Source organism: Triticum dicoccoides, chromosome 1B (genome assembly GCF_002162155.2).
Source record: "Triticum dicoccoides isolate Atlit2015 ecotype Zavitan chromosome 1B, WEW_v2.0, whole genome shotgun sequence".
Lineage (NCBI taxonomy): Eukaryota > Viridiplantae > Streptophyta > Magnoliopsida > Poales > Poaceae > Triticum > Triticum dicoccoides.
In genome coordinates, this window is record NC_041381.1 from 373,724,718 (window position 1) to 373,737,854 (window position 13,137).

Below are 13,137 nucleotides of genomic sequence, written 5' to 3' on the forward strand. Positions count from 1 at the left end.
GGCAAACCAGCGACGGCTGAGACCAGCTCGAGGGCCAGGACTCGAGGACGTAGAGCACCGACATCTAACCAAGCTTGCGCATTAAAGGGGGGTACCTGAGCATCGCGACTCAGGGCTCCTACCGGCTCTCCAGCCCTCACTCTCTGGCTTTGCCCACGACATCACGCCCCGGCAAACCAGCACCGGCTGAGACCAGCTCGAGGGCCGGGACCCGAGGACGTAGAGCATCGACATCTGGCCAATTTTGCAGGAACACATCACAGGTTAAGGCCCAGTGCTAGCGCAACCCGCCTTGAGGTAGGGCCCCGTGAGTCCCGCGCTGGCTCACGGGTGCCCAGATACACCTCCTCACACCCTACTGTGCTGGCCACGTGTCAGGGTGGGGCTGTTTACGCCCCGGGGGCTCCTCCCAAAGGGGAGCCCCCTCCCACGCACCAGTGGAAGCACCATGCTCCACGCTGGCTGACGACACTGCCGAGGAGCGGCTATGCCCGTACACATACGGTAGCGCTATGCTCTGCGCTAGTGATAAACAACCGAGGGTGGCCCTTGGCCGCATCAACCTCAGGGAGCCCAGAGCTCAGTGTCTGGTCTCATCGCAACGCCTCCCCTCGGGAGTGCCGCGAGAGGGGGCTGGGCATGGGGGCTCCGCCTGGGTCACGCCCAGACATACGCCACCCAGATAGGCCCCTCGGGCCTGGTTCTTCGCGCATCTCTCCCCGAGCGGAGCCAAGGTACGAAGGCCATTTGAGCGTCAAGGGGGACTCCTGAGCATCGCGACTCAGGAGCCTAACTGGTCACGTAGCCCCTCACTCCTTAGTTCCTAAAGGCTAACGGCGGTTGAGGTATGCGCGGGGCCGGGATCTGCAGACGTAGAATGGCAGATCCACCCCCACATCTCACCTCCCTACTTGCTGTTCGTGCACTAAGGGGGACTCCTGAGCATCGCGACTCAGGAGCCTAACTTGTCACGTAGCCCCTCACTCCTTGGTCCCGTCCTGGTTTCTGGTCGGGGCTAACGGCGGCTGAGGTATGCGCGGGGCCAGGCTCTGCCGGCGTAGAACACGAGCAAGTAGGGAAAGCGAGAATTTCAAGGAATTCAAAAGCAAATATAACAGTCCATACTGTTATCATAATACCAAACGCAAGTTTAAATGCCTCCCCGAGGCATGGTACATGTGTAGGAATTAAAAGCAGGACGGGAGCCACAATGGAGTCACTTGTCGGCGGTGGAGCTGCGCGGAGCGGGTTTGCCTTGCAGAGCCGCAGTGCTGGCAGCACCTCGATTCGGCCTGGTGCTGAAGGCCCGGAACTTCCCCAGCAGCGCCACCGCGCGACCCTTCACGGCCTCGGCAGCAGCGGCGGCAAGCTCGCCGCTCGCCGGCTCTAGCAGGCTGTCGATGTCGATGTTGGGGTCGCGAAGATAGATGTGGGTGAAAACCCGCGTCAGCGCCGCAGAAGACAAGACGCGTGCCTCGGCCTTAGCCGTAGGACCAAGGCCAAGGGTGACATCTTCAAGAGCACGGACCATGAAGGGGAGCAGCTTGGCGGGGCCATCCTCGGCGCCGGCCAGCGGGCTTTCCAGGCCGCTGTCGTAGAGCGTCTTCAGCAAGCCGTGAACCTTCACCTCCATCTCCGTGAAGGCCACGCGGTCCTCGGCAAGGACCCGCGCCTTGCTGTTTAGCTTGACCTTCCACGCCTCCAACTCCTACTCTAGTGCGCCCAGGCGGTCACGGCGCTTGTTGAGCTTGGCATCCCGGTCTTTGACAGCCGCCTCGCGAGCCTTCAGGTCTTCCTCCTTTTCTTGGCGGACGCGGACCTCCTCGGCAAGCTGGCTCCGCAGGCACTCCAGTTTGCTCTCTAGTGCCTTGCAGCGACCTTGGGCGTCAGCCGCCTCTCCCAGGGCGGCGTCTCGAGCGGCCTTCACCCCAAGGACGGCCTGTTTCTCCTCGTCGCAGGCCGTCGAGGCCTGAACTAACGCCGCTCGAATTTAAGCATCAGAGTGAATCCAGCCAGAAGCCAGCTCCAAGCGCCCGGCCACCAGGCAAGGGTCGGCGCCCAGAAGATCTTGCCGCAGCTGGTCCAGCTCGGCAGCAGCGCGGTCCAGGATGGTGGAAGGAGTCGGAGAAACAGCAGTTGGTGGAGTAGGAGGAGAGGACGGCAGCGTAACCACAACATCCTGAGGCTGGACCTGTTGTGCCCCAATGACTGCTGCGACGACATCAGGCATGGGCACCTCAGGAGTCGCTTGGGCCGTGGGGATGAGCCCGCCCCAGCCGGCTCAGCCAGCCTTCGCGAGGATGACTGGGCAGGAGATGCCTATGCCTTGCGGTCGCCATCTTTCGCGGGCGGGGGTGCCGCCCTAGATGGGACCTCAAGAGACCCCTTCGGCCTCTTCGCCGCGGGCGCCAGCCTAGCCAGGAGATGCGGACGTCAAGCCTCAGCAACAACACAAGAAACAAGACAGGAAACAAGCACTTACAAGTCATCGCTCGCAAGCTCGAGCAACCACCGGCCATAGTTGAAGCCCGAGAGCCGGCTGCAAGGGTCAGCCTCAAGGAGCTCGGGAGCAGGAGGCGCATCTGTAGATCGCCTCGGGGCCGGGGCAGACCCGCGAGGGATCAGCCCGGTCATGTCCTTCCTCGAGATCGGGGGCAAGCTCCCGCCGCCCTGCTCATCATCATCCTCGTCGTCATCGCTGGGGGAGAGGCGGAGAGTGCGGGACCTGCGCTGAAGGAGGGGAGCCCTCGACTCTCCGTCGGTTGCCTTGGAGTCAAGCCCTCCTTCCCGCTCCCCTTCTCCCTTCTCATCGCTGGAGTCGTCGGAGGACACGTCCACCGGGTCCTCGGGAGCCTCTGCGGGCACGGGCCCGTCCCCGTTGAAGACGGGCATGGACTCCACTACTCGCTCCCAGTGGTCGCGGAGGAACAGGGGCGTGGGAGCGCCCTCCAACCTCGCCACGTCGCCCCCGACCAAGGATTGGAGGACCGCAGCCAGATCCTCATCGGCCAAGACCGCTGGGCACGGGTGGGGCCTCCACATCGGCAGTGAGTACTAGCAAAGCGGAGCCAGCTGGTGCTCCAGGAATTCCCTTAGCAGTGAAGCGCCGGTCAGCTTCGCCGCCGCCATGCTGGCCGGCCTCAGATCCGCGTCCATCTTCTCCAGCACCGGCTTCACGCGGGGGTCCATGAGCTCCACTCGAGACCAATCTTCGGAGCTCATGGGGTGACCTGTGGGCAAGGCCAGCCGAGGGTGGATGCGCCCAGCATCCACCAAGACCCACTTGCTCCTGAAGCCCTCAATCCTCTTCCCGGGATTCGGAATGGCAATGGAGCTACCGTATGCGACGAAACTCGAGCACGTAGAGAAGGGACCATGAGAGGTCCGGAGGGAGAAATAGTGGCGCAGCAAGGCCACTGAGGGCTGCACCCCTACGTGAGCCTCGCAGTAGTAGGCGAAGATTGCCAGGAGAAGAACAGAGTTGGGGTGGAGATGCAGAGCTTGCAGCTTGTAATGGAGGAGGATGGAGAAGAAGAACTCGGAGAAGGGAGGTACCAGACCGGCAGTGATGGTGCTCACAAAGAGCGGATAGAAGGTGCTCCTTTGGCCCTCAGGAAGAGCAGAGCCGGCCTTGAACACCTTCGCCCCATCAACGCCCTGCGCCGCCGCCATCTGGCGCACCCGAGCGAGGCTCGCCTCCGACACGTTCGGCGAGTCCAGGGCAGACGAGTACCAAGCTCCGGCCGGGGACTGGCGAGGCGCCATGGCTTCCTAAGTCACGCGGTCAAAGTAGATCTGGAGATTTCGGAGGCAGGAAGGAGAAGCGCAAGAAAGGGGATCTGGGCAGCAACCGGAGAAAGCAAAAGAAGCAAGACCTGGGCCGATGCCGCTCCTTTATCAACTCGCACAGTTGCTGAGGCACCCACGTCCCATCAACCGCCACGCGGCGCCCAAGGCCACAGGCTGTCAGGTCCTGCAGCGCTTCGTACTTGCCCTTTCGCCTCTCTGCTCGGCCAAGTCTGGGCGCGCCTTGGGCCCGGGGCTACTGTCGGCATTCTGGGAACGGGGGTCCCCAGACTTGCCTGCATGCGGCCTGCGGCATGGCTCAAAAGGGGGCCCAGCATGGCCCATGTTCATCAACACGAGCTCAATACCCTCGTGAGAGGCCAAGCCTCGCGGGGCGGGCGACAAGGAGCTTCCTCAAGCGCGGCCTCATCAGGCTGGCTCGCGAGGAGGCGGAGAGATCAAGGCGGGGTACCTCACGAGGTGCCCATGACGCAAGCCATGACGACCAAGGGCGCTAGGCGGGCGCCAGCCCGCGAAGTGTCCTCCTTTCCTCTTTGGTGCAAAGGGAGCAAGCGCAGGCGAGAGTATCAAGCAAAGGCGTCCATTTCGATGCAACAAGACCAAGACCAGTCCAACGGCAGGATGGAGGTCATCATGGAGCCCAAGCCGGCGTCACCACCAGAGCCTATGACAGGCTAGGACCAACTTTAGTCAGGATAAGTGTACCAGATGTTCCCCTTCAAAATGGCCAATTGTTGGCACCCTTCCCGCTCAATATTTGGGAAGAGGCCCAGGGCCTTTGCCTATATATAGGACTAGCCACCATAGTATAGGGCATCTCGAATCGACCCCTCTGAAGGGACAACATCACCACAAGAACAGACCCTCGCGAGGCTGTTCTTCCTTGTATTGTTCATCACCAACCCGAGAGGCAATCCACCACGCCACACACTGGAGTAGGGTATTACACCACAATGGTGGCCTGAACCAGTATAAACACCGTGTCTCTTGTGTTGTTCCGTTCATAGCTTAGATCCTAGCATGGCGGTAGGGTGCAAGTAGGTAGAGGGCGAAATCTCCGCGCGCACCCCAGTGTTCGAACCTCAAGGGTCTGCCGGAACCCAAAATCCGACATTTGGCGCGCCAGGTAGGGGTGCGCCGGAATTCGTCTTCCACCGCCCTGTTCTCCTCCGACCATCGCGTCCATGTCTGACGCTCGTCGGGCCCGCGCCGAGCGCCGAGCCGCTCTCGCCTCCCATGTCGCCCAGACGGCCCCCGTCGGCGGGCGCCCTCGTCGTTCCCCGTCGCCCGCCATCAACGCCGCCACCGGCCCGGTGGGGAGCGAGCAGCAAGCATCATCCCAGCATCCCTCCGTGAGGCAAGATGGCCGCACTGCTACCCCCTCGTTCACCCTAGCGGTTTCTTCGTCTTGTGTGTTCCGCGCACCCATGGAGGCTCGAGCTGCGCTCATCACGGTGAACGAGCTCCTACGCTACCGTCCCATCGATGACGTCTACGAAGAATGGCTCGACCGCATCGCCGAGCTCGTCCGCGCCGCAGGGGGCTCTCCTGCACCGTCCGTCCCACTGCGCCGCACCCCGCCCTGCGCGGGCGATGAAGCCCCGTGGGCGCCCCAGCCGCCTCCTCCTCAAGAAGGCGCCCTGGCCCCAAGGCGTGTGGCCGCTGGGCGGGATCCACCCTGTCAGGCACCAGTGCGGCAAGACCAGAGCTGCCAAGAAGTCCCTCATCCGCAAGAAGCTGCCCGAGTGCTCTCTGCTCCGGCTCGTCGCGACCACACTCCCGCTCCCACGCGACAAGACCCCACGTTGCTCCCAGCTGCAGTGCGTGGGGACCCGCAAGACCAAGCTCTTCGTCACCCAAGGCCTCCCGTAGCCACAGCAGGCTGCCGCACCTTCACCATCGAGCTGCGCAACGTTGCGTGGCCTGGCAAGTTCAAGCCAGACCTGTCTCCTTGCTACGACGGCACGACCGACCCCACCGAGTTCCTCCAGCTCTACGAGCTGGGCATTGAAGCCGCCAACGGAGACGAGAAGGTCATGGCGAACTGGTTCCCCATGGCGCTCAAGGACGGGGCCCGCACCTGGCTCCTGAACTTGGCCCCCGGCACGGTCTCCTCCTGGGACGAGATGCGCACCCGCTTCGTCGCAAACTTCCAAGGTACTCACGACCGGCCACCCGCCGTGAGCGACATGCGGCGCATCAAGCAGCAGCCAGGGGAGACCCTGAAGAAGTACATCCAGTGCTTCAACAACGTGCGCCTCAAGATTCCCAAGGTGACCGAGGAGGCCATCATCTCGGCCTTCTCTGACGGCGTGCGTGACGTCAAGATGAAGGAGGACCTGGCGATGCATGAAGACATGTGCACCTCTCTGGAGCTGTTCAACTTGGCGACCAAGTGCCCAGGGCTGAGGAAGGGCGCCTCTCCCTCCTCGAGCTGCCTGACGCAGACCCAGAAGAGAAGAAACCCAAGGCCAAGGATGTGAAGCGCAAGGGGGCTGCCGTGCTAGCGGCAGAACCAGACACCAAGCGGGGCAGAGATCTGCCCGAATCTTCCAAGGGCAGCCAGTACTGTGTGTACCACGACCTCCACACCCACAACACCAACGAATGTCAAGAGCTTCGGGCCGTGCGAGAAGGAAGGATCGGCCAACGCCCCGACCGCAACGGCCGGGGCTACGGTCGAGGAGGAGGAAGGAACGCTGGACGCTGGGAAGACCGCGGCCCACGCCATGGGTGGCGCGATCGACTTTGCAAGGATCGCTAGCAAGACCCACCTCGCGAGGGAGACTGGAGGGATCAGCCTCGCGAGGATCGTCGGCATGGCAACGCAGGCCTCCCTCCGCTGCCGCTGCAGCCAAGGAGAAATGAGGACCGTCATCAGGATGAGGGGGCTGGGGGCTTCCAGGAGCCACGCGCGATCGTCTGCATCCTGGGCGGAGCTCAAGCCCCAGCCTCTCAGCGCATCTTCAAGCAGTTCGCCCGCGAAGTGAACGCAGTCCTCCCCAAGCTTGAAGCCACGCGCCCTCTTAGGTGGTCGGCATGCTCCATCACGTTCAGCTCAGCGGATCACCTCAAGTGCGCGGCCACAGCCGGAGTCCTCCCGATGCTCTGTTCCCCGATCATCAGCAACGTGCTAGTCACCAGGACTCTCATTGATGGTGGGGCAGGGCTCAATGTCCTGTCCGTGGAAACATTCAACAATCTTCAGGTGCCCTACGATCAGCTTCAGCCAACCAAGCCTTTCTCCGGAGTCACCGATGGCTCCACGGTCCCGATTGGACAGGTTCGCCTCCCTGTCACCTTCGGGACACGTGACAACTACCGCACAGAGCTCATCGACTTCGACGTCGCCCACATCCGCCTGCCGTACAACGCCATCCTCGGGTACCCAGCGCTAGCCAAGTTCATGGCCGTGACTCACCATGGCTACAACGTCCTCAAGATGCCAGGAAGTGGCGGGGTCATCATGGTGCCCTGCAAGGAGAAAGACGTGGTGTGCTCCCTGGAGTGAGCCTTTCAGGCCGCATCACTGGAAGACCCGGACCACGAAAGCAGGAGGCTTCCCAAGGCCGCCCCCAAGAAGAAGAAGACATCGTCCGGCCTGGCCCCTCCGGAGGAAGGTCCCTCAGGGCCCGCGCCTGCCCAGGGGGAACCCCCTTCTATCGCATAGGAAAGCGCGCCCAGCGCCCTTCTCAGGCAGGGCTCGGGGGCTCTCCCCTGGAGGGCCACCGACCTTGCCAAGATCACGAGGGAGGCGCTTGGGCACCACTTGGAGGCGTGTTTCGAAGCACGCTTCCCCCAAGAAGGAGCAAGGCAAGGAGGGCCGAGCCCTCAGGAGTTCGTCAGCAAGGCCGTTCAGGAGTTACAGGAGTCAAGGATCATGAGTGGCAGCCGCCGCTTACCCGCCGCAGCTCCCCATCCAGGAGAGGATGGCGGGCTGCGCGTCTGCATCGACATCCCAGGGCTCAACCGAGTCGCCTCTCAGGAGCGCTTCTGGCCCTCACGTGTGGGGCGCTGCAGGGGCCCACCCCACAGCTACGTTCGCATGCCCTACGGCTTGCCGAACGCGGCTGCGGTACGCCAGCGCCTCATGAGGAGCATCCTGGAGGCTCAGGAGGCCAGGCACTCTGCAGTTCTGGCGGAGATGGAGATGGTTCGCGAGGAGCCCCCAGAGCCTCCCAGGGCTCCTGGGCCTGGGGGCTCGTGAAGATCGACACCCGCGGCCCGCTACGTCTGCTACCTCAACACCCCAGCGTCGTCAACACTATCAGGTGACATCTTTCTAGTTTCATTTCCAGCTAGGAGCGCCCCCCTGGGGCTGCATCATTCCTAGGCCGCGTGGGTCCGTCCCTGCGGCGTGTATCCCTTTTATTTCATGTTCTTAGCTTACTTCACTGGGGGCGCCCCACGAGCTGCATCATCCCCAAGTCGCTCGGGTCAGACCCAGCGGCGTGTATCCCTCTTGCGTTTATTTTCGGGCTATGCATTAGACCCATCATGCTTGTTATTTGGTGCCTGTCCGTGGCACCCCTTCTCCCTTGATGTCGGAAGCTTGCGCATTAAAGGGGGGTACCTGAGCATCGCGACTCAGGGCTCCTACCGGCTCTCCAGCCCTCACCCTCTGGCTTTGCCCACGGCATCGCGCCCCGGCAAACCAGCGACGGCTGAGACCAGCTCGAGGGCTGGGACCCGAGGACGTAGAGCGCCGACATCTAACCAAGCTTGCGCGTTAAAGGGGGGGGTACCTGAGCATCGCGACTCAGGGCTCCTACCGACTCTCCATCCCTCACCCTCTGGCTTTGCCCACGGCATCGCGCCCCGGCAAACCAGCGACGGCTGAGACTAGCTCGAGGGCCAACGGCGAGGCCTACAAAGGGAACGATACGGAGCCAGGGAAGACACGACAGTGGCTGCCCACACGGTGGAGAGTACGAGGGTTGACTGGTTCGGCTGCCGTCGCCAGAAAATAATAGGAGGTGTGGGTGAGTAGAGGGATAGACAGGCCAGGGATGCGAGTATGATGGGGCCGTGAGGCCTGCCCGGCAGCACAACCGGCCACGGGAGGCGGGAGCAGGCGGTTCCGAAGGCGATGGTTTGGGCGGCTGGGGCAGGAAGATCAGAGACTGAAAAAGCACGATTGCCGTTAGATTGACATCTAACGGTTTGACGCTGGTAGAGTCGATTGTTGACTAAGTTTCTTTGTTGAGAAACCTTGTGTACGCATGAACTTAGTATGCCCACAAGTCAGCCTCCAAATCTGTGGCAGACAACATAAAGCCCATTTGCTATTTTTTTATAATTTGCAGCCCATTTGCTAATTCTTAAGTAATTTATTATAGCCCATTTTCTGCCCAGGACCACGCTCAAAAAGTTCAACCTTATTTTGCATATTCTGGTGGAGTCTGAACTGTTGTAATCCCGAAATGATAAACATTTTTTAAGAACTTATTGATTTGCCAAAAAAATCATTTTGTTTTTGTAAGAAAATAAGACGTGGGACAATTGAGTTGGTTTAAGGGAAAACCAGTGGTAAACAAATAAGCGCTGGGTGGGAAAAACAACAAAAATAAGGATGTAAATATGAAAAGGGAATTTTATGTGTTTTCAATATAATGATATGTGTATATGAACTAGTAAAACTATAGGTAGAGATTAGAAAATGGATGTAGGACATGCGTTTCAAGTGGAAAATAGAACTGGGCTGTGTGTTTGATTCAGTAAAAAAACTGCCTACGGATGTTGTAAGACAAAATATAACTAACGCCGGTGGGCTAGAGGCTAGTAGATACCTGCAGGATCTTTGTGCCCCGTGGTCGTCATGGGCTGGGCCTGTTAAAGGCAAAACCAAGCCTAGGCAGTCTACAGCCCAGTTGAAACTTGCTCGACCTGAAACAACAATATACGTGCTCAATAAACGAGAGAATTCTGCAAGTACAGACTGATAACTGGGATGCAGCAAGGATATTGTTTTTTCATCGTGATAATAAGTGCATGCACTTGTTTCGGAAAAATTGGAGAACTGGGAATTCAAACGGCAGGTGCTTATGCTACCCACCAAATAAAAATCAGGTGCCTAAAAATTCGTTTCGAAACAAATGATTCAGCTTTATATCCACGTTGATCGTCGGCATGATGGTTGGAAGCAAATGCAAGTTCATACCAAAATATCGTTAACAACAGTACCAACTTGCGGACGACAAGGTAGTACAACTACGAATACCAAACTAACTTATAATCTTTTTACTCCTGGCCCTAGTGTTCGTCTGGTACAAAATCTTGCAGAGGACCAGCTCCCGCTCCTTCTCTTGCTCCAGGTACCCGAGGTGGTACTGGTGCATCACCCAGTTGGTCCTCTGCTGGTCGAAGTTCTTGTTGGTGTGCAGCACCAGAACCTTTTTGCTGCCCGTCTGCCGGCCGTTGACCATCACCGGCAAGGTATTGCCGGTCTTGTGCCACATCGCGTGCATGCCACACTCTGACTGTATCTTGCGATGCATCCATGTGCCCCTTTTGAACGCCCTGGAATTGCGCTGGAAGAAATGCTTCCTTAGGCCACTCAGTGTGATACCTGCAGTATTGTCGAATACAGGTTTTAGTGTATGTAGTTGGCATTTTCATAACATCTTTGGCATGTTGCAGTCACTTGTTTCACTTTTTATTAACTATCAAATTGTAAATGCTTCACCAGGTATGTGTCTAAAAATAAAAATAGAGCTATAAACAAAGGAATATGTTTGTGCAAGTAGACGGCCGATCGGTGTCTTACCTGGAAGTTTCTCAGGTTGGGTGTAGCATATGCCGTGCTCGCTGTCGATGGTTGGTATGAACAAATCGATGAGAGGGTGAGACCTCGCGCTGTCAACACTCACTTTGGCCTCAAGGTGCTCGATCAGCTCCTGATCCGTGGGATCAAACTTGACGCCAGCCGGCAGCACCGGCCAATCCTTCTTCGACCTGCATTGGTAATTCCAGTTATATGCTACTCAATGTATGATCAATCGACTGTTTTAAATGAATGATGAAAGATTTTGATAGATAAGTGGTACTCCAAATCTGAAGTCCAGAATACCCGAACACGCCTCCGAGATTCTTGTGTCACCTCACACGCAGCGTGTTGTCACGTCAATTCAATGTGTGGACATGATGATTTTTTTTGAAACTGGACATGATGAATAACTTGACCGACGTATACTAGTACTGCTATTGTACTACTTACTAGTCGTATTTAGGGTCACAATTTATACATAGGTTTAACTAACAAGTACGCACTTGAAGCCTAATTGAAAATGGAGCGGCCCATGACGACTGACAGCGAGCGTTTTTCGCGATTTCTTCTAAACTGCTCATTGGAATGAAGAAAACGATATGCCATTGGATATATATCATCGAGGCGCATCTTTTTCATATATAAATTTTTATCTAATTCGTTACGGTTTAAGAGCAGTTTCAAATGTACTAAATCGTGGAATTCTGTTTTTCAATTTTTTTCAAATTTTCGTTACTGTTTTCGCTCCAGTTTTTGAACCGTTTGTCAAAATGAGGTGTGTGATACGCCGTTGGAAAGCTACGAACGAGGGGCAACTTTCATATGTTGAAATATTTTTGAGATTCCTTACGGTTTTAAGTTAATTTTGAAAATCGTGAGGCGAATGACGAGTGGCAGCGGCCGTTTTTCACGAAATTTCTGCAAACCTCTAGTCTGAATGATTCAAATGATACACCGTTGGAAAGATATCGACGAGACGCAACTCTTTCATGTAGAACACTCTCTCTAATTCTTTACGGTTTAAGAGGTATTTTGAATTTACCAAAATGTGGACACTCTGTTTTTCACGACACCCAAATCGACGTGGGTACTTCATCCGACTGAAAACCGCACTGCATCGGACGAAAAACCGCACTGCATCAGACGGTAATAGAAATGCATGGTTTCTTTTATTCAAACGTATTTTTTTCAAGGACGAGAAAGTATAGTGCACTTCACATCGGGTGTAAATGAAGCACAACACTATCAAGAAGTGAACCGCATTACTTTTTTTGCTTCCGTAACAATTTTTTGCACTTACGGATGAACAACATCATACAGCCGACCACACTGCATTGGACAGGCAAGTGAACCCCGTAAGTTTTCTCTTTTTTCAAACTTTTCTACGCTTATTTGTGAACCTCATGGTCAAAGTTAGTGAACCGCGTGGCCCAGACTAGAGAACAACATTATTTTGGTTGGTGAAAGTGAATCGCAGGGCAGAAACTAGCGGACTTCATAGAAAGAAACGAACTTCTTCTGTGTTGATTTTTTTATTGTTTTTACAAAGGGAGTTTTCTTACAAAGGAACCACAGGAGTGCACTGCAAACATTAAATCTAAGGAGTGAATGACCATTCTTTTTTTCCTAAACGAATTGAGCCGTCTTGACCTCGAGTGAACTTCTAGAGCAAGGTTTTTTTGTAGTGTTAACTTCTTTTGTTTTTAATTTGCTCCATGGGTCCAAGTGAACTTCATCATTGTTTTTGAATATTTTTTCATAGTGAACACTGTGAAAGTGCATTAGGTTACAACTTCTCGTCCCTGGAAATTTGCAAAACAAAAGAAACTGCATCAAATTACTACAAAAGGAACGACATTGTACAGTTGACCGGACCTCTCACAAACAAGAAGAGGACTTCACAATACATAGAGACTACATTTGGATTTATAAAAAGAAAATCAGGTTTGCCCCGTCCTCAAACAGTGAATTACAGCTGAGAGCCTGAAAAGTAAACGAGCTGCACACGACACCTGGTACCGAACTGTAGAACATCAGAAGCTAAAAAATTCGTCCGATGCCCGTGGATGAACCGCACGAGGGTGCACGGCGCACTGCATCAGGGATCCAGCCGCACTGTAATGGCATGGCCAGGACCTCGCAATCAAAACGCACGCCAATTTGCAAACAAACTGCAAGCCGGCGTTGCGCCAATAGTGCCAGCGGGAGGCGTTGCTAGAATGAGAGGAGGATGGAGCGGCGCAGCACGGCGAAGGGCCGGTGGAGATGCCGACTATGGGGGAGGTATGAGATGGCGACCTCTCCCCAGAGTTGAGAAGGACCTCCATGGAAATCCCGTCAATGGCGAGCAGGGGGTACCGTGCAAGGAGGGGTTCGTCAAGCAGGCGGAGGAGCAACACTCCTGTCGAATCGGTGTATCAGCTGCTTTCAGAGGACACCCACGAGAGCAGATCACCCACGATCCTCATGCGGTGCACTCGTCCGGGTGGTGCAGTGCAGTCGCCGGGGGGATGCTCGAATCACTCATGCAAGATGGATCGAGTGCAGTTCATTCCCCCCCCCCC